Source organism: Cynocephalus volans, chromosome 1 (genome assembly GCF_027409185.1).
Source record: "Cynocephalus volans isolate mCynVol1 chromosome 1, mCynVol1.pri, whole genome shotgun sequence".
Classification (NCBI taxonomy): Eukaryota; Metazoa; Chordata; class Mammalia; order Dermoptera; family Cynocephalidae; genus Cynocephalus; species Cynocephalus volans.
The window spans coordinates 56,446,768-56,471,652 of record NC_084460.1 but is presented as its reverse complement, the minus strand read 5'-3'; the positions used below and the strand labels follow the sequence as shown (position 1 = coordinate 56,471,652).

The window sequence follows — 24,885 nt, the reverse complement described above, 5'->3', positions numbered from 1 at the left end:
CTCATGGCCCTGGTGTGGCTCTTGAGAAACCCGCCAGACTGACTTGGGGGAGGGCTGGGCAGCTGGGACTCTCTCCAGTGTGTCCTCCTGGAGTTACAGCCCCACAAATGAACTCCCTGTGACAGGTGCCCCGGGGTGAACAATAACCCCCATGGTCACACCAGAGCCACGAGGCCACCTCCACATCCTGGGACTGGGGAGGTGTTGAGGGCAAAAGGGACCTGGACCCCACTGGGTCTATTCCCCTCATTTCAGAGGTGGGGTGCTGGGGCTGAGAGAGCAGAAAGGGGTCTCTCGAGATGACACAGAATTTCCCAGGAGTGGAGTCACTCAGGGCAATTCTGATTAGCCCTAGTCCTCAGAGGAGATGCTGTGTGGGGGCTTATGGCAGGGAAGAGGAGGGAGCAGCGGTGGTTTGGGGGAGCCAGCCCTGCAGGCACTTGAGACTGGGGGATCCTGCGCAAGTGGGCATCATGGAAGGAGAGGACTTAAGGAGCAAGGAAACTGGTGGAGTGACCTTGTTCTAGAAGGTTCTGGGGGTGGCCAGCCTGGTTCACTGTACTGTCCCTGTCCCCATCCTCTGCCTTTGTCAGGCATCTCAGGAGCACCTGGCATGTGCTCAGAATGGCTCTAGACAAGTGGACAAGAGCCTTGGGAATAAGACAGATCAGCAGTGAGCCACACGGTGCTCTGTGACAAACTGTGACTGCAGACATGGCCTTAGGAGAAGCCCAGCAAGCACCTCCAGGACAAGAAGCCATGAACTCCAGACCCTCCCACCTGCAGAAACTGCCCACTTTCCTGATGCATGGAGGATGGAGAGAGGAAGGGGTGCTTACCTAAGAGGGAGCGTGTGGGTCACCGTGATGTCTGGAAGGTCACCACGGGGAGGGGATGAGATGGATGGTGGCTGCTTCTGGGCAGTACTCAGCCCGTTACTGCCAGTCCATCCCATGAGATAGCTCTAATTTGTAGATTTTGGCTCAATATAAAAAATAACTTTGAATCCCTCTAACTGCCACTTTCTAGCTGGTATCACTCTCCAACTCACTGTCCCAGACCCCTGCTCAGCTCCACACGTACCACCCCATGAATACTCAGCTAAATCCGTGAGCTAGGAACTCTCGTTATACTCGTGTTCTAGGCGAAGAAACCCAGGCCCAGCTAGGAATGCAGGAGCCTCACCCATAGGCGAGCTCTCTTCCTGCATCATGGGGCCATTCGACAAGTGGGAAAGAGACAGGCTGAACAAGTCTCCATTGAGTGCAACCACGAGCTTCCCAGAGGAGATGCTTCCTGTGGGGAACTGCCAACTTTTGAGAACGTCTAGTGCGAAGGCCTTGAATCCTTGGTGACAGACTGAAGCTCCCCAGTAGCCTCTGTCCCTTTCTCTCTCCTCTCCTTGTCCCCTTTCTCCTCCACCCTGGTCCCTGTGGTTTGGAATTTCTGGGAGAGGCTGGACCAGTTACCAGTGTCAGTCAAGAGAATGCCAGAGCCCCAAGGAGCTGAGGGCATTCAGCACTGCGGACAGTTTCCAGCAGCGTCTAAGGGGCTGCGTTGAATGGCAGGGACTTGGCGTAGGGAGCAACATGATGGGGGGACCCTGAAGCCAGCCAGGGGCTTGGCCCAGTCAGGAACACACCAGCCTGTCTCCAGACCATTCTCCTCATCTGGGGTGGGGTCAGCCTGCAGCCTCCCTGCAGGAGGCATTGCCCTCCCTTCTCTGCTGTGCAGCAGGCAGCCCTGGAGGTGGGAGTCAGAATCATTTCCCTCCTGATTGCTGGAGCCACAGAGGCTGCTGTCTGACCATGAACTTGGCAGAATGAAAGCCCCTCAGCAGCCACATCCTGTCTGCCCCCGGCCGTGCTGCAGGATTGGCACCAGCCTGGCTTCTGGGAGGCCACTGACTCAGCCCAGAGGGCCTCAATCGGATTAGGAAATTGCCTTCCTGATGTCCCTGCCCTCCTCCACCTGTGCCGGTGAGGACAAGATGCCCCGGGCCCTCACCCCTCAGGAGGGTTTTCCCCTCACTCAGGTCAAGAAGGTGGGTCTGGGGCTAGGCACAGCCCAGAGTCTTCAGCACAGGTGGGGGACACTGTGGGGTTGGCAAGTTGCTTCTAGGTCATTCCAGTACTTCTCAAGAGTCATCTGCACAAGGCAGCCAGTGCCAGGGGCTGTGGGCTGAAGGGCTGTTTGCCATGTTTTCAAATATCTGTCAGCTAAAAAGCCCATTAGAATGTTCAAATCTGTCGGTGAGCACGGTGCAGAGCAGTGAGCAGGTGGGGTGAGATCCTGACCCTGTGTCACAGTCCCCACTTCAGTGCCTGGCAGAATTTGAAAGAAAGAAGCTTGGTGGTGGCCTAACTACAGCTTATTTCTCAGGAAGGGAAGCAAGGCCCACGTGGGTGCTCCCCTGAGCCCGCAGCGCTGGCCTCCACACTCAGACTCGGGTGGCGACCCTTTCCTTCTTGCAGAAACATCTGTCCTGCCCGGTGGCTCCCAGCTTGTGGAAGCTGATTGTTGCTCGCCCTATGCTAGAACATGAGCCAGTTTAATCAGGTTTGCTAAGACGTTTGTTTGCATTTCTCTAAAATGCAGGCACTAATTTGACTCTGAAGGATTAAGCATGGGGCCAACTCACTCCGCAGAGTGTTTTGGAGCCTTAGCCTGTGCCCTTGACAGAGGCAAACCACCCACTTCTCTTCTGCCTGCCAGGAAAACTTGGGGCCATGCAGGTGCTGGCGGTGGAGTTCCAGGGAGTCTGTGCAAAGCCCTTGGCTGTGATCGAGGAGGTGGGGTCCTGCACGAGCAGGGACAAGGCTGTGCTATTGGGGTCCAGCAGTCCCAAACAAGACCTAACTGCACATTTCAGAATGCACATTTACAAAAGAGCAGCACACTCCCGACCGCTGCACATGAAGTCAGCTCTGGGCGCAGTGTGCGGGACGCATACCCGCACACCCCCACTCCCATCCCCATCGCAGCCAGCCCCCGCCGCCTGTTCTCTGCTTCTCAATGTGGTTGGCAGCTGCATCTCCAGCCCCCCGATTTTTCGTGTTTACTTGCAATGTAACCATGTGGGCCGTTCAGCAAATGTCCTGTCCCTCCCAATGTCTTATTACCATGTACTGGCGAGGTTGGTCACCGTGCTTCCTGGTGGACATCTGGCTCTACGCGTCATCTTGGCACATTTCAATGGAATTAGCGCTCCATCCCTGCTTTAGGTGAATCAGATTATAGCGGACACAGAGCCAAGTGTCCTCACCCACCGGAAGAGGCTTGGGGTGGCTGGTGTGGGGGAGGAGGGCTGGGAGCAGCCACCCACGTCCCGCCAGAGCCCCTGGCATGGGAGGGGACTCATTCCAATTCAGCCAGTATTTGGCTCTGTTTTCTTCCCAAGTTGACTAGCCCCTGGGCTTGGAGGGGACCTTGTGCTCTGGGCTTAATCCCTGGGGATGTGACACTTTATGCTTCAGCCAGACTCCTCCTGTGGTGGCAGGATGGTGTGATTTTACAGGCATCGGCCACTGCCTCCAGATGGCCGTGATTTAAGAGCAAGAGCCCCTAAAATGACAGCAGGGCCCTCTGCTGCCACCCGTTCAGACCCCACTAATGTGCAGTCTGAGATCCTGAGTGGAGGACACAGGAACCAACCAGTAAACGAGAGAAAACTCACTGGGGGCCACATACAGCCAGAGGGGGCATAGAGTCCAGAAGGATCCCAAAGTACTTCCGCCCCATGATTCTCTCAGTTAAAGACCACTCTTCCCTGTCCATCCTGCAAGCCTGGCAGGGCCCCACCTGGCCACAGGACAACAGTAGGTTCCACATTTGTCTGTCTCCTTTACAGCCACACAGGGATTCTCTACAACAGTACCTGGGCTTGGCGTTCCTGTTTTATGAATGGCACAGTGCAGTGACTGCTGTGGGGGGTGGAAGTCCCTGGTTCTCTGTTCTAGCTGCTGCAGTGAAGAGTAAGGCAGCCAGAATTTTGGCGATGCTGAGCACATTCTCATGCTGGGCCTGTTTCCTCCCCATGAAGGAAAGGGATGGGCTGGTCCACCTTGAAGATCTCCGTCCTGAGACCCTGATCCTCCACGAACTCTGCAGCCAGGGGCAGCCCAAGGCTGGAGCCGCCCTCGAGGCCAGCATGAGCCTGGACGCTCCTGACCTCTAGCTCCCATGGGCAGGCAGAGGCTCATGTGCAGGGATCGCTCCACCCGACCTGGGCATGGCCGAGACCATGGATGCGGGTGCCTTGCACGTGGGCACCTTGTGAGGTGTTGACATGAGTCGCGAGAACCAGAGGGAGCTGATTGGCTCCAGGGGAGGCCTGTCTCAGAGCCAAGGCATCTGGCTTACAGGTATTGCGAGAGGCTTCCCTGACGCCTCGTTTGGTGCCATCAGCTCATCCTGCTCTCCTACAGGAGCTTGGCGGCAGCCGAGGAAATCTGAGGAAATGAGGCTTTGTGGCATGAACCACCCCTGCAGCGGCAGATCTGGGCAGGGAGCAGGGGGCCCGTTTTTCCTTGGATATTCCAGAACATACCACTGCACCTGCCTCCTGCTGGCCACCCCTCCCCTGAGCCCACTCCCCCAGCCTCCAGCCTCCAGCACCCTCTCAATGCACCATGCTCCCCAGGCTTACTTGTCTAACCATCACAAGCATTTATTGAGCACCTGCTATGTGTGAGGCACCCTGCACATAGAGGTGGGTGAGGAGGACAGCAGATGAGCGTGGGCACAGAGGGAGCATAGGACGCAGGCTCCTGGCCTGCAGGTGCCTCTCAACCCTTGGGAGAGAGCTTTGCACAGGAAAACGAGGGTGAAGGGCACATGTGGCATTTGTCCCTGCCGCTCCTTGGCCCCGCATGGGGTTTGCTCTATGGAAGGCCCTGGGTCCATGAGTGCTCGGGGGCAGGCAGGGTGCTGGCTCAGACATTGTGTCCAGCACTCAGCCCCACAGTGGTCACATTCCTGCTATTGGGCCAGCAAAGCTAAAAGTGTGACTCTGGTTAGAGTTGGGGGCCTCAAAAAGAGGGAGCCCCAGCCATCTGACCTCTGGACACGTGTCCTAGAGCAGGGGTTAGCAGATGTCTTCTGTAAAGGGACAGACGATCTCTGCCACAACTACTCAGCTTGGCCATTGTGTCCAAAGGCAGCCACAGATGATAGGTAAAGGAACAGGCTGGGCTGTGTGCCAATAAAGCTTTATTTGTAAAACAGGCGGGAGCTGGATTTGGCCTGTGGCCATAGCTTGCCATCCCCTGACCCTCCACGAACTCTGCAGTCGGGTGCAGCCCAAGGTGGGGCTTGAGGTCCCACAGTGTCTGAGCAGAGCCTCCCTCAAGCCCTGTGAGCAAACATTGGTTTGTGCTTCATTTGGCGTGTGCATGAACATCTCCTTATGTGTATACCAGTGTCTGTGTGTCCCATGTGTGCACATGCATGAGAGTGTGCCTGTGTGCCTCCGTGTGTGCACATGTATATCTGTGTGTATGTGCATGTGTGTGCATGTGCATGCATGTGTGTGGGTGTGTGTCTCTGTGTGCCTAAGCATGTGCGTGTGTGTGCCTCTGTGTGTAAGCATGTGTGTGTTAGTGTGAATTTGTCTCTGTGCATGTGTATGTGTCTCTGCATGTGTGCATGTGTGTGGATGTGTGTGTGCATGTGTGGGTGTATGTGTGTCTCTGTGTGCTTGAGTGTGTGCATGTGTGTCTCTGTGTGTGTGCATGTGTGCATGTGAGTGTGTGCATTTGTCTGTGTGTGCGTGTGCATGTGTGCCTGTATCAGTCCATTTTTGTGTTGTTATAACAGAAATACCTGAGTCTGGGTAATTTATAAAGAACAGAGGTTTATTTGTCTTATACTTCTGGAACAGATGAATCTGGCATGGGCCTCAGGCTGCTTCTACTCATGGTGGGAAGCAGCGAGCAGCTGGTGGGTACAAGCAGATCACATTGTAAGAGGAAGCAAGAGAGAGAACAGAGGTGCCAGGGTCTTTTAAAGAACCAGCTCTTATGGGAACTAATAGAGAGAGATCTTATTCAGACCCCCCTCCCCCAGGGAGAGCATTAATCCATTCATGAGGGATCTGCCCCCTGACTCAAACAGCTTCCAGCACTGCCACATTGGGGATCAGATTTCTGCACGAGTTTTGGGGGGACAACACATCCAAACTCTATCAGTTCCTCTGTGTGTGCATTTGTGTTCATGCATGTATGTCTCTGCGTGTTTGCATGTGTGTGTGCATTTGTCTGTGTGTGCATGTGCATGTGTGCCTCTGTGGGTGTGCATTTGTCTCTGTGTGTACACGTGTGGGTGTATGTGTGTCTTTGTGTGCTCGTGTGCATGTCTCTGCATGCTTGCATGTGTGTGTGTGCATTTGTATGTGTGCCTGTGTGTGTGCGTGCATGCATGTCTCTGCATGTGTGCATGTGTGCACCTTTCATATTTGCTCCTGTTTTGCTGTTGGCTCATCCAGACCAACAATTGTCACTCTGACATGGAAGTGCCTCATGGCCACCTGACCTCAAGAGGCCCTGGGACATGGGACTCCCACCATAGTGGCCACAGGGGGAGGTCATCTCACTCAGCACCCGCCATCTTATGTGGTTCTTGAACCCTGGGTCTGCAAACCCTTTGGGGAAGGCCTTGGGTCACTCCCTGGAGACCATGCGCCAGGGCCTCAGAATCCTGGTCAGGGGAAGGGGATCTCAGGGCCAGGCTTTCTCCCCACCCCCCACTGGTGGACGCATTTGGCCACATTCTCTTCCCACCTAAGCTTCTCCCGTGGTTACCCCATCAGGACGGCCACACTGGAGACCCTGACTCTAACTGGGATGCACAGAAGCTTGTGGAGCTGAGTCACAAGAGCCTCTTGAGTCTTGACTTTCTGAGGATAAAAGTGGCATGTAACTTCCAGCTGATTGTGCCCAAGGGTCCAGGGAGTGGAACCCCAGCTCCCCACTTTCGGGGCCTCCCCAGCTGCCAAGGGCAGTGACCCCACACCTGGGCGGGGAAACAAGCCTGGGTTGCCCCTCCCACCTCCTCACTGTGTCCAAGTCTGAACTGGACCTGGGTGGAGAAACCAGGCCCCGGTGCCCACACCAGCGGCACCTGATGCCAGGCAGATCCCAGGCCCTTTAAGCCAGGCCCTACTCGAAAGGATGAGTTTCCAAATGAACTTCCCACAAGGCCGATGCCCCGGCCTTCACAATCACCACCTGCTGTTCTGTTGAGGGATGGAAATGAACGGATTCAGACGAAAATTACCAGGCTCTGAGAATTATTATTTGTAATGAAGGGAATTGGATACGGAATCCTGATGTGGGGTTTGGACTGGACACCCTTGAAGAGAACTTTGAAACATCAAGGGGCCGGCTGGAACCCTGTCCCTGTCACCGTTTGCCTCTGGGGTGGGGACTGCTCCCTGTCCCCCTCCACAGCCCACAGGTTAGGATGGGAAGGATGGTGGCAGTTCCTGGCGCTCTCCCATGTTTATGTTACGTGATCAGTAGACCTTTCAGCCTTGCTCCAGCCTCGGGATGTGGGCTCACCTCCCAGCACGTGGTGTGGGGGGGTCCACATGTTAACTGCCCCTAACCCTAACCCTGGGGAGGGTCTAGAGCCTCATCCTGGTGCAGCCAGAGCGGGGAGCCGCCTCGTGGGGAGGCTGGGGTCTCTTCCACCCACATCATTCCCCATCCACAAAAGGAACTCCAACTCCACCTAATAATGGGCTTGTTACAAAGACAGATTCACTTGTTAGGTTCAGAGTTTCACAAGGTTGTGACCCAGGACTTTTTGTTGTAGAGAGAGGCAATCTGGCTCAAAGGTTTGGAGGGAAGCAAATGAGGCACGCGTCCCCTCCCCTGCCAGTGCAGTCCCACCTCTTCCGCCAGCACAATCACAGTGGTTTGTAGAGCTGCGAATGGGGCTGGCCAGGGTGCCAGGGCTGTTAGGTGTCTGTGTAGGGACGGGCTGACCTCCTCACACAGTCTCCTCTGAGCACCAGATCCTGCCACTCTACTAAGGACCCTGGGCCAGGCAGTGACCTGAGTGCCCAGATGGAGGGGTGGAGGGCCAGTCCTGCACGCCCCCGACCCCCTGCCCGGGGTTTGGCTTTGAGTTGTAGCTGGGCAGGGCCTGGGGGAGTTGGCAAGGGGAGGAGGCAGGGTGCTGTCCTTCAGTTCACATGCCCTGCTGACCACAGGACCTCTGCTGGTTCTCTCAGTTGCTGCACCCCCACAACACAGGGCTGCCAGGGGACAGGGCATATCTGTTTCACTCCACAGCGGGCCCGCCTTGGAGCTCGGAAGAGCCTGGCCTAACAGGGGGACCTCCTGCCCTCAGGGGGTCTAGAAAACTCCAAGAGGCACACACGAGAGTCTGCTCTGTACTCACAGGCCGGCCTGCTTCTTCCTGGGGTGTGGGCAGCAGGACCTAATAGAATGGGATATAGGCCACAGTGAGGTTAAAATGTCATGTAGCTGTGTTTAAAAAGTAGAAGGAAAATGGTGAAAATAATCTTAATACCGTGTTTTATTTAACTCAATATATTCAAAATATCATCATCTCAATATGCAAAAGTGTTAGTGAGACATTCTATGCCCTCGTTTCTAGTAACTCTTTAAAATCCAGTGTGTACCTTGTGCTAAAGTTCCTCCTGCTTCAGACCTGCCACGTGTCCCTGCTCAGTGGCCAAGTGTGGTTGTGGACACCATATGGGACCGGCAGCTCTGCAGTTTTTATGGGAAGCCCTGCCAGGAAGTTGTATGGTGGCAGCGCCCCAGGGGTGATCTCGGCACCCCCCTCTGGTCAGCAGAGAATCCGGGGCTTCCAGGTCGCCCCGAACAGAACGGGTGAGAATCTGCACAAGGCCAAGGATGAGTTATTCACTTTAAACATCTATTTAAAACTGGCACACTAAAAAACGAAACGTCTCGGTATGATGAGGGGCCACACCGTTCCGGAAGCAATGGGGAGCGCACTCCAGAGAAGGCACCAGAAAGTCCCTTATCTAGGTCTCCACACTTCCACCCACCCCCTTACATCCTTCTCTCTTGCTTCTCCTCCACAACCCTCAAAAATGCACCTCAGTCAGTCTCCGTAGCTCAGCCCCAGGACTGGATGCTGGGAGGGGACGGAGAGGCCAGACAGACCCGTCCCACAACCCTCCCTGCCCCAGCCTCAGGCTCCTCAAAATGGGGACATCAAAGGAGCCCCACCCTCGGGGCTGTGTCAGCACTCAGAACTGTCACAAACGGTGTCAGGATGGGGCACGGGCTGTCAGAACACTCGATGGAGGTAACAAATTCATAATTAATTACAAATTCATCACAGTGATCACCCCTCACTGGAAGTCTGCTCGGAACCTTCTCTCTCCCTCATCAGCTGGGACCCCAGGTTGACAATGGCAGCCAGAGGGAGGAATCCCTTCCTCACTCCCTCTCTCCTGCCTGTCCCTCCTCTCTTCTTCCCCCCCTACTTTCTTCCTCTCCCTTCTCCAGAAGCTGGACCACCACGGCCCACCCTGCGTTGCCAGCTGAGACAGCCCTGAGTGGGTTGACAGGAGCTGAGCTTTCTAGATCTTCTCTTTCTGACCTGGAAAGTGTGGCTGGAATGTGAGATTTCCACACGGGGGAGCCACCAGCAGTGGTTTCCTGCCCACGGGAAGCACCGCTGTCCCTGAGAGAGGAGGTGGAAGGTGGGTGTTCACCAGGGAACCAGCAGCTTCCTGTCCCTTACTGGTGTTAGTGCCCCCAACCCCAAAGCCCTTCAAGATGCACGCTCATATCCCTCTGTTAAGGCTGGTAATCATGATGCATTTTCTCTGACAGGTCTCTGAAAGATGTCCGCACACAGCTTAGGACATTTAAATCACTTGGAATTTGCAAGTCCAATGCTGACATGAATATTCATACAATGGCTGTTGGATACCCACTTGCGAGTGGGTGATACTATTTGTGGCTCACTGGCCATGGCCTGCCTGGGGTGCCATGCCTCTCTGCAGAGATGTGACAAGTCCCATTGACTCCTGTGGTGGCCGCTCACTGAAGAACGTTTTGGAACCTGAAAGCTGCCAACTGACAGAGACCCCTTCACCCAGATGTCAGCAACATCCCCATTGTGCCAACCTGACCCCCACAGGTCAGGGGAGAGAGAGCCACGGTCACCCACTGAAGTGAGAAAGACCCATCTCATCCTTGGGGTGATAATCTAGGAGCAGGCAGTGTCCCCCTGGGGCTGTGTGACCACTGCAAGAGAGGGGCAGGTCAGTGACTTCTCTGTTCCCGCAACCTGTGTGACCTATGACTCCCCAGAGAACTTGTTCAATTGAAACAGGAAACCGAAAATCAATAAAGAAAATCAATGAAACTAGAAGCTGTTCTTTGAAAGGGTCAATAAAATGGATAAACCTCTAGCCAGACTGATAAAGAAACAGAAAGGAGATGATGCAGATTTCTAACATCAGAAATGGAAGAAGGGCCATCACTACTGACCCCATAGAAATCAATAGGATAACAAATGAAAACTACGAACAACTCTACGCCCTCAGATTTAATTACTTAGATGCAATGGACCAATTTCTTGGTCCACACAACCTACCAAAACTCACACAAGGAAAAATAGACAATATGAGTACACCTATCTCCGTTAAATAAATTAAGTCAATAATTAATAACCTTCCAAAACAGAAAGCATCAGGCACAGATGGGTTCACTGGTAAATTATATCACACATTTAAGGAAGAAATTATACCAATTCTCTACAGTCTCATCCAGGAAACAGAAGCAGAGAGAACTCTCTACAACTCATCATAATAGGCCAGCATCACCCTAACATCAAAACCAGAGAAAGACATGAGGCAAGAAACTGCAGACCAATGTCTCTCATGAACACAGATGTGAAAACCCCCAACAAAATATTAGCAAATCAAATTCAACAGTGTATAGTAAGAATTATACACCAGGACTAAGTGGGGTTTATTCCAGGTATGCAAGACTGGCTCAACATTCTAAAATTGATGGTAATCCATCACATCAACCGGCTAAGGAAGAAAAATCACACAATCATATTAATAGATGCAGAAAAAGCATTTGACAAAAGCCATCACCCATTTACAATAAAAACTCTTGGCAAGCTAGATTAGAAGGGAGCTTCGTTAACTTAATAATGAACATCTATAAAAAACCTACAGCTAACATCATACTTAATGATGAGAAATGAGAAGCTTTCTCATTTAAGATCAGGACAGGGGCAAGGAGGTCCCCTGTCACCACTCCTATTCAACATCATACTGAGGTCCTAACTAATACAATAAGACAAGAAAGCGAAATAAAAGGTATGTATTATTGGAAAGGAAGAAAAAGAAAAACTTCTCTTTGTAGATGACTTGATTGCCTATGTAGAAAATACCAAAGAACTGACAAACTCCTGAAGCTAATAAGTGATTACAGCAAGGTTGCAGGATATAAGATTAACATACAAAAGTCAATTGCTATCCTATATGCCAACAATGAACAATCAGAATTTGAAATGAAAAATACAATACCATTTACGTTAGCACCAAAAAAATGAAATACTTTAGGTATAAATCTAAGAAAATATGTACAGGATCTATAGGAGGAAACTAAAAAGTTCTGATAAAAAAATCAAAGAACTAAATAAATGTAGAGATATTCCACCTTCATGGTTAGGAAGATTCAATATTAAGATGTCAGTTCTTCCCAATTTTGATCTATAGATTCAAGTCAATCTCAATCAAAATCCCAGCAAGTTACTGTATGGATACCAACAAACTGATTAGAAAGTTTATACAGGAAGGGAAAAGACCCAGAATAGCCAATATAATACTAAAGAAGAGCAAAGTTGAGGACTGACACACCCTGATTTCAAGACTTACAATAAAGCTATAGTAATCAATACAACCTAGTATTGGCTAAAGAATAGAAAAATAGGTAAATGGAACAGAGCAGAGAGCCCCCAAATAAACGCACACAATATAGTCAACTGATCTTTGACAAAGGAGCAGGAGAGAGCAATGGAGGAAAGACGGTCTTTTCAACACATGGTGCTGGAACAACTGGACAATCATATGTAAAACATGGGCCTCACACCTTTCAAAAAAATTAACTTAAAATGCATCACAGACCTAAATGTACAGTGCAAGACAATAAAACTTCCAGATTATAATACAGGAGGGAAATCCAGGTGACCTTAGGTTTGGCAGTGAGTTTTTAGATACAACATAAAAGCACGATCCATGAAAGAAAAAACTGATCAGCTGCACTTTATTAAAATCAAATGCTCTGCTCTGCAAATGACACTGTTAAGAGAATGAGAAGACAAGCCAGAGCCTGGAAGAAAATATTTGCAAAACACATTTCTGATAAAGGACTGTTGTTTGACATACACAAAGAAGTCTTAAATCTAAGCGATAAAACAAACTGCCAGAGTACAATATGGGCCAAAGATCTGCACAGACACCTTATCAAAGACGACATAGAGAGGGAAAAATAAGCATATGAAAAGATGCTTCACATCAAATGTCACTAGACAACTGTAAATTAAAACAACAATGAGATGAGAATGGCTAAAAAAACCCCAAAAAACAAAACACTAAAACCTGACAACACCAAACGCTGGTGAGGACGTGGACCAACAGGAACTCTTGTTCATGCTCATGGGAACGCAGCATGGTGCGGTCACTTCGGAAGATGGTTTGACAGGTTCTTGCAACACTGAACATGCTCTTAGCACAGGATCCAGCAATCACGCTCCCTGGTATTTACCCAAAGGAGCTGAAATATGTCCACCCAAAAATCTGCACACGAATATTTATACAACTTTATTTACAATTGCCAAAACTGGAAGTAGCCAACATGTCCTGTGGTAGGTGAATGGATAAATAAAGTGTGGTACGTCCTCCAGACAGTGGAAAATTACTCAGCAATAAAAAGAAATGAGCTGTTAAGCCACAAAAAAGACATGTAGAAACCTTAAATGCATATGGCTGAGTGAAAAGTCAGTCTGAAAAGTCTGTGTACAAGATGACGTTCTGTAAAAGGCAAAACCGTAGAGACAGCAGAAAAGACCAGTGGTTGCCAGGGCTGGGGGAGGCTGGGATAACAGGTGCAGCACAGAGGACTTTTAGGGCAGTGGAACTGTTCTGTATGACGCTGTAACAATGGACACACATCATTATGCATTTGTCGAAGCCTGTAGAATGTACAGCACTGAGACTGAACCCTAATGCCAACTATGGGCTTTCACTAATAATAGTGTATCTGTATTGGTTCATTAATTGTAACAATGTGCCACACTAATGCAAAATGTTAATAATGGGGAAATTGGGGGATGCAGAGGGGTATGGAACTCTCCACACCATCTGCTCAATTTTTCTCTATATCTAAAACTATTTTAAAAAATAAAATCTATTAATTTAAAAAAATGACAACTTTCAAACCCCAAGTTCCCAGGTCCTTGCCCTGGCCATCCTAATCTCATTGGTCTGGTGTAAGCCTCAGGGAGCTGCATTCTGATAGGTGCCCCTAGGTGAGATTCTTGAGCAGAAAGGCTCTGAGCCAGATTGGTGGTTCCCTCCCCTCTCTGGAGAGCCTGCCCTCAGTCCATCACATGCACTGAATCCCTGTCTCAGGCTCTGCTTCTGAGACCCCCCACCCACGCTCAGTGAGCAGGAGGAATCCCAGCTCTTTCCACTCTCCTTTGCATCAGCTCTCCCCAGGGGGTTGAAGCCAAATAATCGACGCTGAACTGGCCATCCCTAGGCTCCCAGGGAGCTGCTCACCTCCCACCCTGACCCCCTCCCCAAGCCTTCAGAGTTGGGACCAGCTGCTTTGACAACCCAAATGGCCAAATCCTGGGGGCTGTAGGCACAGCAGAGAAGCAAAGTTGGGTGAATGCATGGATGGCAGGCTGGGAAGGGGTGTTTGGGACATGCTGTGAGTGTGTGGGTCTGGGCACAACTCAAATCTCAGGGCTGACTCCCTGCCAACCCTCAGCCACCCAGGTGTGGATGGACAAAGGGCTGGACATCATCTCTTGGCTCTTGCAACCAGTTTCCTCTGACTGTTGTGGGGGTGGGGTGGGGTGGGGTCAGCAGATGGCCTTGGAGTCCTTCTCCAACTCAGCACCTCCAGGATCCTTCAGAATAAAAACCACCCCAAGACCCTTGTCAGTGTCCCGAAGCACCTCCATCCTGAGTGAGGACCCTGCCTAGGGCTGTTTCTCAGCGCAGGTGCTAGAGCCCAGGAGGCCAACTGGGCAGGCACCAAGCTGAGCACCTGGCCAGGCTGTCCAGGTGACCTGGTGGACTCGCCTCCGTTTTTACTGAGGAGCTGGTGTTCGACTGCTGAAGCAATGGCTGTGAGATCTGCCTGGTGGAGAGAACCGGCCCACGGCCAGCTGCCTGCACAACTCGGCTCCCCTTCTCTTCCTCTTTCTGAGCGTGACTAACACACAGGCGAGCTTCAGCTGTGCACACGTCTCTTCCAAAGAGCACTGGCCCGGCCCTGTGGAAATTGGGCCCAGGGACCAGCGAGCAATGAAAACCACAAGCGGCTTCAGTTTTTGCTGAAGTTGAAGCAGCTCTGCCGGGGGATATTGAGAAATGAGCTTTCTGACACTTTTAGACACTGTTTAGTAAAAATCCGTAGCGGCAAAGCTGGTGTGGTCACTTCTGTGGTGGGTTGTCCGTTTTCTCACCCACTGGGTGAGCTTCGGGGGGCTGGGAGCCACAGCTGTCCCTGCCGGCTCTGCCATCGCTGCTCATGGAGGGGGTGGGAGCGGCTGCACGTGGGAGACAGGAGAGGCACCTGCCACAGCTGGGGAATGGGGGCTTTGTGGAGGGGGACACCCAGGCCCGGCTGAGCAGGATGGGAGTGGGGCAGTGGAGAAGGGGAGAGCATCAGCTGAGGATCCCTAGTCTCCCTCCTACTGGATCAAAGCTCAATGCTGGGAGCATCTAGGGAACCCATGGTCCATCCCTTCCCCAGCCTCAGAATGCCCTCCCTGCTATCTAGCCTGTTGCTTTGCCTCCCATGGATTTGTCACCTCTCTTCCCCTGGGTGATGGAGCCACAAAAGGATTACTCAAAGTCCATCTTCCAAGCAGTGAGAGACCCCGAAGGGGTTAATCTTCTGGAACCCTCAAGAGCGAGGCATTCTTTCCTTTTAGGAAATTAACCATGAACTGAGGTTCTCTTCCCACATTATTCTCCAGACCAGGAAGTTACAGGAAGAGAACATAGATGGGGTTATGTCTAAGTATAGTTTAACATCAGTGAAACAAGCAAAATGACATTCCATAATGCAATTTGCAAAAGGTTAAGTCAATCCACCAACAAAAGCTTGATCTTAGCAAACACTGTTTTTCCCTACAGCAATTTCCCAGTATCTTTACATATCAATCAGTAACTTGTCTGTCCTTGAGCCAGCAACCTTGCTGTGCCACAACTCTCCGTCCACACCAGAGACCCTAGCCTGAAGAAAGTTTCCTGTCTTTTGCAAGGTTAACATTTCTATATGTAATTTTAAAAGGTTAGGCTAAACCTGAAGCCACAGGGCCCCGGAAAATAGGCCCTGTGAAATACATTTGCTCCACAAATGTTAGTGCTCTTTACATAGCCCACACTGCTTATGCTCTTCCTGTCCTCAAAAGGAGCCCCAGGAGGGGTGCAAAAAGCCCGATGAGGGAGTCAGGCCCAGACCGACACCCTAGGCCCTGCACACAGTGGGGCCCCGGTGTGTTTGCTATGGCCCGAGGTAAGTACATGTAGGGAGCCAGGTCCTGGGCTGGCCCAAGCCAGTCGCACACTGGGAATGCCCAGAGCACAGCACCTGCCCGTCTGCCCCTCTGCCCTGCCCTCTCCAGGGCATGCCCCCAGCTTCCACCCTAACCCTCAGTCACAGGGCCCAGGCAGAGCAGGACCTTGCCAACCCCGGGCTGTTTCCATGGAGATTTCTGCAGCTCAGGACACTGGCTGTGATGTGTTGTGCAGGGTATCCCTTCAACCATGCTGGATACACAGGTTTGTGACAAAGCCTGCTGTGCCTCGGGCACCCTGGCCACCCCAGCTGTGCTGGGACGCCTCCTTGGCAGCCAGCTTTACTACCCGAGCTGAGGTGATACCTCTGCTGGCTCTGAAAGGCCAGCAGCTGCTGGAGTCCACATGGGGAGGCATGTCTCCCAAAACCCATGTCCAGCTGCCATTTCTGTGTCGCCTCCACAGTCCCTCGATGCTGGAGTTGGGGCTCAGAGCCACTGCCCAGAAGCTGTCCCTCCAGGGACACTCATCAGACCCAGCCACTTCTGCTCAGTGCGGGCAGCCTCATGGAGTGTAGAAGTTGGCTCCAGACCCGCCTGCTGGATGAGTTCTGTCTCAGGGAAGGAAGCCGTGGTTCCAGGCGGTGACAGCCTTGCTTATTTTCAGTGTTTGCTTCTCACTGAGCTCCGGCGCTTAGACCCACCTGTTCCCCAGCTGCGATCCCACCTCCCACCCAGCCCTACTGCTCCCTGATGGATAGAGATTCTGGGGCTGTGGCCAACCGACCCAGGCACTGTGCTGCCTGGGTAGAGAGTGGGGCCTGGTGAGCTGCAGGGAGCGTCCACAACATGTGGTGGTCACCATGGTGACAGTCGGGGGGGGGGGTCTGCTGTGGAGAGTGGGCAGGGCCCCGCACCTGTTGGGGGAGAAAGGAGCCTTCACGGGCTCCTGCAGGGAAATGGACATGCCCCGTCCTGGCTTCATGGAGATAACGTTTCCAGGTCAGACTAGACAGTCTCTCGGGTATTCAAGGAGCACCTTGAGCCATGGGGACAGGAGCTCAGGTGAGGCTGAAAGCTCTTTCTGCTGTGCAGCCTCATAAGCACCAGAGTCGACCCCTTCCAGCCAAGGTCAATGTTGTCCACAGAACAGTTTCCAGGGGAGGACTCAGAGAGACAGATACACGTACAGTGATCTGGTTTTCAAAACAATACGTGTGTCAGTGGGTAACATCTGAATGTTGGGTTTGGAAGCATGTGGCCTATGAGCATCTCACAGCTTCTGTGACCTCATTCGGTGGCACAGCAGGGTGCCAGGCACTGCCTGACCCCGTATCAATATAGTGAAGAAAGCTGTTTGCATTTCCCGTGTGCTGGAGTCTCACGGGCTCAGGATTGATTCTCCCAGGAACCTGCAGGCAGGCGGCAGGGACACGGGCTGCGTGTCACAGGCAGGGCACAGAGTGCAGCGTGGGGTCCCACAGGCACCTCTCAGGTTTCCTTCATAAAGAGTCCATTTTATGGGTTTTGATCTATGACAGTGGCCACTTCTTGAGGGTGGAAGAAATGGAAACGAGTTTCATTTGTTGGTGACAGACAAGGCCGTTCCCTTGACATGTGCAGGCTGCCCACCAGCTCCTGGAAACCTGAGCCTCCCGGGAGATCCTGTGCTTGGGTTTTCATTGTGGTTCCTGCAAGGTGACCCTATTGATAATTTTGAGGACAGTATCAGGATAGCTGACCACAGGGATGCCCCATCTATTTTGTGAATTAGTTGAAAGGATCAGAGAAGAGTTCCATTAGGACTCAGCAGGAGGTCCCACAGAAGGGGCTGAAATTGATTCTAAAACTTGCAGCTGCTCACCCTTGGGCTGGGAGGAGGTCACCAGTGACCCCAGTTGCTGGGCCTTTGTTCCGGTCACCTCTGCATGGAATGCGTCTTGTCTCAGGCACAGGGCAGACCAGGTGTATCCATTTCATGCCACTCTAAACACTCTCTGCCCCTCCCCCCCTTCCCTGTTCTGGTCAAGCCCCAGAGCAGGGACAGGGTGGCAGATCTCTTGGCTCTTTTTGGGAACCACCGGGGCCCAGGAGGTGGATGGTGAGGCAGAGCCACCAAGAGTCCTCCCATCCCTGGGCAGGGCCAGCTTCCTGCCACACTTGTCCTGGGCCAGGGCTCCTGGCTGGGTGACCCCGGCCACACCTGGCCCCTTTCTCCCTACTCCTTCTGGGCTTGCTTGGGGTCCTAGGATTGAGCCCAAGGGGGAGTCGATGCTAGTAATTCCCAGGCCGGCTCGGCCTTTGTCACGCCACAAGTAGCAGCAGCTTTGCTGACCCCATGTCATCACCGAATCGATCTGTTCTTGACTCCGAGTTTGTCACATTGTCAGACAGGACCTGTCAGGGACCAGCAGCACATTCCAGCTGGCAACCCGAAAGGCATTTAGCCAGGGACTGCTGACGAGGTGTGCGCAGGTGGACACACCCATCAGCTGGGGCCGGATTCTGAAGCTCACAGTGCGGGAGCCCTGTCGACCCCAGGCCTGAGGGGGCACGAGGAGTGGACAGCAGTGGGGAGAGGGCACTGCAGCAGGAGGGGAAGGGCAACAGATGCCCCCAGCCACCCGCCTGCCCCTGCTCCTGTGCCTCCCATGATGCCGGGCGGGCGATGGGGACAGCAGGGCTCAGCAACTCAGGATGTGGCGTGAACAGAATTGGGGAGGACATGGGGTGAGAGGACGGATGGACGCTGCCCAGCACAGCAACCTGGCTGGGGTGGCGTTGGCGTCCCTATACCTCAGTGGTAAGACGAGGACATTGCTCCTGTGTCACAGCGTAACCACGGGGACTAAATGAGATCAGCTGCTCAAGGCAATCACGTCGTGCCTGACCGTGTCCCTCCTCCTTCCCCCTGCAGGGAGACGCCCAGCGTGAGGTCTCACCTTGGCTGGTCTGGGGGACTGTTCTAGGCAATTGCATGAAGGGTTGGGGTGGGGGCTGTGAGGTCCATACCTGGACCCTTCCTCTTCCTTCCTTGAGTTTGTCGAGGGTCCCTAGGGCTGGCACTCCCCAGGAACCAGTGAGCCCAGTCACATGCTCAGGGGAGAGCAGTGTCCACATCCAGAGCCAGGCAGCCAGCACTGGCAGCAAGCTCTCATGTGCCGGGGAGAGGTGGCTCTATCCCTCCCCTTGAAGTGTCGTGCAGTGGGGTGATTGGTAGCCCCCAAAAGATACGTCCTCTGGAAACTGTGAGTGTGAGCTTATTTGGGAAAAGCGTCTTTGTAGATATAACTATGGATTACGAGATGGGATCATCCTGGGTTGGGGTGGGCCCCAAATCTAATGACAAGCATCCTTAGAAGATGAAGGCAGAGGACAGACTCACAGAGGCAGAGGCTGGACAAATGTGGCCACCAGCCAAGGGACACCTGGAGTCACCAGGAGCTTGAAGAGGTGGGAAGGACCCTCCCCAGAGCACCCGGAGGGAGCAGCCCTGCAACACCTTGATTTTGGACTTCGGGCCTCCAGAACTGGGAGAGGATAAGCTGCCCAGTGAGGGGCATTCTGTTATGGCAGCCGCAGAAGACTGGTATGTGTGCTCATGAGACCCTCAGATGTTTCCAAGGCCCTTGGTGACAGGCAGACTCACAAAAGGTGCTGGGGTTAGCGCTTTTCAAAACAGGAATATCCGCCACTGGTGGTTTTAGCTGGAAGCTTTCTGAGCGTCTTCTGGCTGATTTGACACTAATGTAGGTATTTTTAATACATTAGACAGGCTCCTTTAAACAAGCTGTCAGGAAAATTAACTGCAGGAAGTTAACAATGCTAACCTTGTCTAAGTGCCCTGCAATTACGCGCTTCTAGTCTGAGGGGGAGTCTGACAAGCTGGGGTCTCAGAGGCACCTCGCTGCTCCAGAAATGCTCCCTTTGGCTTGGGATGCATTTCCTGACCCCAGACCAGCATCTGAATGGCTGTCTGGTGTTTGTCCCCAACTGTCTGGACCCTGAGGGCATGGAGGCTCTCTGTCCAGCCCCAAGCCTAGCAGATGTCCCCGGGTGATGGCTCAGGTCCCCTAAGAGGACAGTCTACCTCGGCAAAACAGGCTTCAGAGATAGGCCGAATCTGGGACCTCAACCTTGTGCCAGGCCTATGGGGACAGAGAGGCCTCTGGGGATGGCCACTCCACTTCTCTGCCTCCTACAAGCCCGGCCACAGCCACGCAGACACAGAGCTGCTGGTGCCTTGCTCATGGGGCTCTCCCGCCTGTTCTTTCGTTACTCACCCCCTCCCCAGGATGCTGGTGCCTCTCTCCTGATCTGCAGTCTCAGGAAGACCACCTAAAAACCACCCAGTGGGCTTGAGCATGTTCATCCGAAAAGCTGGCCTCAAAGAGATCCAAGCGGGTTTCCCCAGCCTGGCCCTGCCTCCCCCAGGCTCATCACTGGAGGAGGGAAAGTACTGGGGCGGTGTTTTGGAGCTCCTTGCACTGAGGACAGTTCAGAAAGGGGAGCTTTAGGACACCGTGTCGAAGAGGGGCCCCTGGATGGAAAGAACCCTGCCCTCTGCCTGCTGCTTCTGCCCTTTAAGGGTGCCCAGGAGGGGCCAGCGGATATAGGAGCAGCAGGAGCACCGGGGCATCTGGCCAGCCCAGATGTGATGGCTGCTCCCTCATCTGCAGGTGATAAGTAGTGACCCCGACAGCACTTCCTACTGTGGACATCCTGTTGGGCACACAGCCTGAAGCAGACGAATTTACAGACATGTGAACTTTGACTTGGCTCCAGACCACCATGTCCTGGATGGCTGAGGCTCGGCTCTAAATGACAGGATCCAGACACATGTTTGGTCTCTACCTCACCCTCGGGAGCTGGAGCTTCGGGATCCTGCCAAACAACCAGGAAATTATACTCCAACAACAGCATCCCATTGCTTGCTCTGTTACAACCTAACAATTCCTAAAGAGGAATTATTCCTAAACTGCTCCAGTGCTCTCTGAACTTCGAGAGGCTAGAAGTATGTTTTTTAAATAAAAAGACCGTTTTTGAGTTATAAGAGCACAAAACTCTCTGAAGAATGCTCTTAACCTTTAAATATGCCACAGGAGAGTTACTGAAATTTATAAGAAATTCACCTTTTAACAGACAACAGAGGACAATGTTTAAGTCCAAATAATGTTGCTCTTTTTCATAAGCCTCAATGTAAGATTTACTCAAACACAGTGGCTGTCCTCAACTTTATGTTTCTAGTATAACTCTGTTTCTTTGTTATGCATTCTTTTGAAACATTGTTTTCATAATTCCTTGGAGCCAAACCTTTCATCATAGCTGCTTCAGATATTTTTGAAAGTAGGCAGTGTTTAAAATCTACAGATGACTTTCACTTGGGGCACTGGGCTGGCTCTCCTGTCACCACCAGCCATAAAACTGTACACAGTGTATCAAGCAATTGTCTTCACACACTAGACAAACCCAAGACTGTAGTGCCCGAGAGCAGGGAAACCCACCAGGTGAGCCCAGATCAGCCACGTCTCAGCTTGGGGACATTTTCCTCATGACAACATAAGGAGCTGGGGTCTGGGCAGAACACAGCTACTCAAGCTGAGGGGTCAGAGATCACAGACTGGGCTGCAGTGTCTTTAATCTGCAAAGCATGGAGTTAGAGAGGGAGACCTGCATGGTGGGCGTCCTCAGAAGCCTACGAGGGGCTTTCCTAGGGGTTCTGGGGTGGCCAGGTGATAAGCACAGACCAATATCAAGAAGGGCTTATCAGAAGGCAGGTGGCATTTGGCAGAGCTAGACAGGAGAGGTCTCCTCAACACAGAGCATTCAGCAGAGATGCCAGAAAGTCTCCACCTCAGGAGTAAGGACCATGCCCTAGGGCAGGGCCCACAGCAGATCCCCCCTAACTAAGCCTAAAAATCCACAGAGGAGACCGAGTGTGGAGCTGCAGCTAATGTCTGAAGTCCTGTTGACATCGCCAATTGCAGGGCTACAGGCTGATGTAGGAATACTGCTCACAGCGCCAATTGCAGAGCTATGGCTGGGTCTGGAGCTCCCAGACTCCTCAAGCCCATTCACAGACTGGGTCACAAACCCTTCATACTCGAGGCTGGGTCACCAGACCCCTTACAAGCAGGTCTATGAGCTAGGTAACTGGCCAAAAGGTCCTTGGAGTCATAGGTTGGAAAGCGTGGCCATGCAGGGTGGACGCCTGAGGCAGATGCCCACCCACCTGCTTCACTAAAACTACCCCCCCTCTAAAAAACACAAGAATAGCAACAAACCTAAAAAGATACATTGGCACGCATGTGCACTAACTCCACACACACATGCACGCATGCACTCAATTTGCTTACAAAGGATGTGCTAAAACTGCACTCAACTGGACCCAAGGCGAGGGCCCTGACCAAACTATTCTATTTTCCCAACACCGAGTTTATGTGTTGAGTCCTTCCAGGTGAGAAGGGATTGGGAAACACCTTGGGCTTTCCATAGATCTGCACTTAACAAATCATAAAACTGAGCATACACAGGTTTAAGGTGACCAGTCTGCAACTGAACTGGTGGCTAAAACAAGAATCAACACTCTTCAATGGAAGACAACAGAATCCAGTCTCTTTAATGGGCCATCTACAATGTCCAGTACAAATAGAAAGTACTAGATATGCAAAGAAATAGGAAAATGTGGCCCACTGACAAGAAAAAAGGAGTTGATCAAAACAGACCTCAAGGTGAACTGTGAGAAGTGGAAAGTGTCAGGTGCCAATGGCATGATGCTAGCTCTTGCCAGATCCTGCTTGCTAGGGATGCATATTGACAGTCCTGGAGCAACACTACAGGAACACATACAGAGAAGTGTATCCAGAAAGTCAGTAGAGCCGAGCCCGTGGCGCACTCGGGAGAGTGCGGTGCTGGGAGCGCAGCGATGCTCCCGCCGCGGGTTCGGATCCTATGTAGGAATGGCCGGTGCACTCACTGGCTGAGTACCGGTCACGAAAAAGACAGAAAGTCAGTAGAGGGGAAAATGGAATACTCTAGCTTCCTAACCAGAGGACTGAGAAAAGGTCCTCTGGAAACTGGAGAATGCGGGAGGAGGTCTCAGAGAGGAGAGAGCTGGAAAGGAGACCCCTGATTCTGAGTATGAAAACCGAGCAATGATATAAACCACCTCCAAGATACGAGAACAACCCAGAATGGTGTGGGCACAGGGAAAAGCTGAACAGGCCAGCAGAGGATTTGAGAGCAGGACTGGCATTGGAACCACCATGGACAGATGGTGAGACAGAAGAGGGAGCTCTTACTGGGCTGACTGCCTGCTAGAGGAAAAACATCAACATCCTCCAGAGGATTTTAACACAACCCAAAGTACCACAACAGAATTCAAAATGTTCAGCAAGTAATCCAAAATTGCTTAACACAGAAAGAACCAGGAAAACAGGACTAACTCTCAAGAAAAAGACAATCGAAATATGCCACCCTGGAGATGACCCAGCAGGTGACATTAGCAGACAGAGACTTTAAACCAGGCATTACAACCATGCTCCTTGAGGTAAAGGTAACCCTCTTGAAAGGAATGTATAAAAGTTCTTACAGGAGAAAAAGAAACTATATTAAAATGACCAATGAAACATTTAGAACTAAATAATACAGCACTATCAACCAAATTGGCCTTTGTAGATGAATATACCCAGCTATCAGAGCACGACATGTTCTGCTCAAGTGTGCATATAACGTTCCCTGATACAGACCATTATCCCGAACCATGAAACAATCTTAGCAAATTTAAAGAATTTAAATCATAAAGGTATGGTCTCTAAACATAACAGAATTAAATTAAAAATGGGTAACAAAATGATGTCTGGAAAATCCCCAAACATTTGGAAATTAAATAACACATTTCTAAATAACTCAAAAGTTAAAGAGGAAGTCTCGAATGTTCTCACCACAAAGAAATCATAAATCTGAGGTGATGGATATCCCAATTACCTTAATCTGATTATTACACATTATATGAATGTATTGAAACATAAAATGGTACCCCATAAAAATGTAAAGTTATTAAACATTGCTAAAAATAAATGAATAAATTTTAAAAAGAGGGAGTCTCAACAGATATAAAATACTTTGAACTAAATTAGAATACAATGTTTCAAAAATTTTGAGATGGCACTAAAGCAGTACTTAGAAGGAAGTTTATAGCATTAAATGTTTATATTAGAAAAGAATAAAAGTCTCAAGTCAGTAATTAAGTTTTATGTTAAGAAATCCAGGAAAAGAAGAGCAATTAAACCCAAAGCAGAAAAAGGAAACGAAGAAAAGAGTAGAAATAAATAAAATTGAAAGCAGAAAATAGGGAAAAATCAATGAAACCAAAAGCTAGTTCTTCAAAAAAGATCAATAACGTTGAAAAACTCCTAGCCACACTGACCAAAGAAAAAAGAGAGAAGACCCAAATGACCAATGTTAAGGATGAAAAAGGAGAAATCATCACAGACCCCACAGACAACAAAAGAATGACAAGGGAGTCCTACAAACAAGTCTCTGCCCCCAAACTTGACAACACAGAGTAAATGGACCAATTCCCCCAAAGACACAAATTACCAAAGTTTACTCAGGAAGAAATACATAACCTAAATATCCCACTATCTTTTAAGTAAATTGATTTGACACTTAGAAACCTTCCCACAAAACTCCAGGCCAGATGTTTTCTCTAGAGAGTTCTACCAAACCTTTAATGAAGAAATAATACCAGTTCTATGCAACCTCTTCCAGAAAACATAAAAGGAGCAAAAACTTCCCAACTCGTTTTATGAGGCCAGTATTATTCTGATACCCAAACCAGACAAAGACAATACAAGAAAGCAAAACTACAGACCAATATTCCTCATGAACACAGACCCAAAAATTCTCAACAAAATCTTAGCAAACCTAACCCAGTTAATACATGACCAAGTGAGGTTTATTCCCAGAATGTGAAGTATTCAACATTAGAAATTTAACCAATGTTTTCCACATATGAGGCACCAAGAGTATTCAAATTCATAGAAACAAGAAACAGAATGGTGGTGTCCAGGGGTTGGGTAGAGTGGTGAGTAC

At 51.0% G+C, this 24,885-nt stretch overlaps 1 protein-coding gene across 1 annotated transcript in view; it reads right to left on the bottom strand.

Annotated features, from left to right (window-relative positions):
- NTSR1 (neurotensin receptor 1) overlaps positions 1–24,885 on the bottom strand; it is a 56,598-nt gene that overhangs the window by 19,173 nt on the left and 12,540 nt on the right. The gene's annotated exons all lie outside the window — the stretch shown is intronic.